The following is a 2,579-nucleotide window of genomic DNA, read 5'->3' as shown; positions in this document are numbered from 1 at the left end:
GAGCACTTCAGCTTGCCCCTCCTCTGACCCCATTCTGCTGGCAGAGGATGTGTATTGCTCCTTGACATAGAGCGCCACACCCTCACCTTTCCTTCCTTCTCTATCCCGCCTATAAAGCCTATAGCCCCTAATACTAATTGCCCCATTGTGGAATGAATCCCTCCACATTTCTGTAAGCCCTATTATGTCTGGGTTTGAACTGGTTATTCTGAGGGCGAGTTCCTCCTGTTTGTTTCCCATACTATGAGCATTGGTATATAGGCATTTAAGGCCTTGCATGGCTGTGTGTACCACCCCCTGATTTCGGAAGACTGTCTGGTCCCCTGTTTCTTACCTGGGCACTCCTTGCATTTGTCACCTGTCTTGCTTGGGTGGTATCTCCACGTCTTTCTGCAGCCTGCCCACCCCCACCCCCGGCGAGGCTAGTTTAAAGCTCACCATACGAGATCAGCCAACCTGGAAGAGAAGACATGCTTGCCTTTAGGAGAGAGGTGAAGCCCATCCCGCCCCAGCAAGTCTCCTGCCCGAAAGCATGGGTCATTGTCTAGGAACCCAAGGCCTGCCTGGCAGCACCAACTGCTTAAGCACTGGTTGACCTTGCCAATGCAGGCCTCATATCGCTGTCCCCACCTACTCATCAGAAGGAGAGAGGAGAATACCATCTGCGCCCCTGTCTCCTTAAGCTTGTCCCCCAGAGCCTCGAATTCCTAGTTTTCTGGTGCAGGCTAGAAAAATACCTTTGAAAAGATAAAATGGATCAAAGTGAAAAACAAAGACAGAGACTGAAATAAATATCAGGGAGGAAAAGAGAAAAAGACATTCAGAATTTAAGACAGAATTATGCAGGATTATTCTTTTATCATGGCCCACACACTTTATCTTAATAGAAAAGGGGTTAAAGAAAAATAGAGCATCTTACCAAAAAGTTACCAAGAGGTTTTACATTTTGAGAAAAATACATTTTGAACTCTAACTGAATGGGAGAGAAGATGACAGAAGCTCAGTGTGGGATATATACCCTGCATGCCAAAGACTCCATCTCTGTGGGGACTTAGTCTAGTAGAGAGGAATAGGGGTTAGGTAGGCACATTTGCAACTAAACAGATCTACCATTTTCTGTATAGGCCTTTGGGTAGCAACTGTATTGGAGTTTTCTTCAGCAAAGTTCTTGTACTGCAGACTAATGAAGAGGACAGAGTTCACTTTTTCCTTCCTTGCCAGATAATTGCATAATTGTCTTAACATGTTGAGGCAGATTACACAGAAAAGTACAGGGCCTTTATAATGGAACTGATATGAAATAGTCCCCATTCTGCATCAGCTTTGGCTTTTCCAACCTGATATTATTTCACTTGTGTGGAAGGATCCTGACTTAGGTTTAGAGAAGGCTGTAACATTAAAGCAATGCCAAATAATCCCTGTATAGAACCAAAAAAACATTAGCATTGGAGAGTTTGACTAAACTAAGAATTAGATTTGAAAATTATGGAGGAATGGTATTTTGTGGCAGCACATTTTGCTTTCATTTCTTATTCACAAACACGAGTGCAAACACATCCAGTGAGATTTTCCAGCTTAGTTTAAAGATGAAAAAGTGGAGCACAAAGCTGATCATACCCAAGTCTTTATTTTTTAACATGATGATCTACATTTGAGAAAAATGGGCAGGAGGAGAAACTTCCTCTGGGTGGAACAATGTTTTTAAAAGTATCTCACAGAGCAGAAAGTCTGCTTCCGACATTGTGTGTTTTCAGAAGTCTCTCAAATGAGGTGCAATATGGGTAATGCACATTTCACAGTTTTAAGCATATTTAGTACAATGTTTTTACAACAGCTGTTGCTTTCACAGAACTTTGGGCCTGCTGTGTAAATGAATCACGGGGAAAATACTCAGTTGTTGTGGATCCAGCCTTTATACACAGTCTTTTTTCCCAGTGAGCTGGTGTCAGCTTTCAGCCTCAGTCACATTTCAGTCTGGCTGTCAGGATCATGGCCTGCACTCAGACTTCATTACCGGCCCTGATGAAGGACAGCTTTGGAATCTGGGGCAATTATCAGGTCTCTGAATGACCAGTTTCCATCAACACACCTGATGAGAAAATGGCAAAATTGGGTTTGAAGGGGGAAAATATTAATCAAGATTTCCTAACATCCAACATTTTACTCTTTTTTGTTGAACCGCATACAGAGACAGATGTCTTTCTCCTGCTAAATTTAGACCAATTTATTGTCTTAGCTGAGGAGTATTACATTACAGCTGACATTTGGAAGACTATTCAAGGTATCGTGTGACAAATGCCTGCTGTTAAAGGGCTAGTGAAACTTCTCTTGTCTTTGGAAGAAAGATAACACTACTTGAGGGTCTGATCCTGCCAGCACTACCAACAATAGTACTTACTACCGTAAGTTGTCTTACTGACTACTCTGAACAGTAAGCAGTGCCCTCATTGCGACCAAAACGCTGGCTTGCATCCATAGATGCTTCTCGAGCAAATCCTGGGACGTCATTCTCCCCTTGTACTCGGCCTTGGTGAGGCTGCAGCTGGAGTACTGCGTCCAGTTTTGGGCTCCACAATTCA

At 43.2% G+C, this 2,579-nt stretch overlaps 1 long non-coding RNA gene across 1 annotated transcript in view; it reads right to left on the bottom strand.

Moving 5' to 3' along the window:
- Window positions 1–1,401: 1,401 nt before the first annotated feature.
- Window positions 1,402–2,579, bottom strand: part of LOC109323747 — a 47,899-nt gene continuing 46,721 nt past the window's right edge. The window contains exon 3 of the long non-coding RNA XR_002104739.1: window positions 1,402–2,089. This is a non-coding gene — a long non-coding RNA (uncharacterized LOC109323747). The remainder of the gene's footprint in view (window positions 2,090–2,579) is intronic.

Source organism: Crocodylus porosus, unplaced genomic scaffold (genome assembly GCF_001723895.1).
Source record: "Crocodylus porosus isolate Cpor-Errol unplaced genomic scaffold, CroPor_comp1, whole genome shotgun sequence".
In the NCBI taxonomy this organism is placed as follows: domain Eukaryota; kingdom Metazoa; phylum Chordata; order Crocodylia; family Crocodylidae; genus Crocodylus; species Crocodylus porosus.
This window is presented reverse-complemented; position numbering and strand designations above follow the sequence as displayed.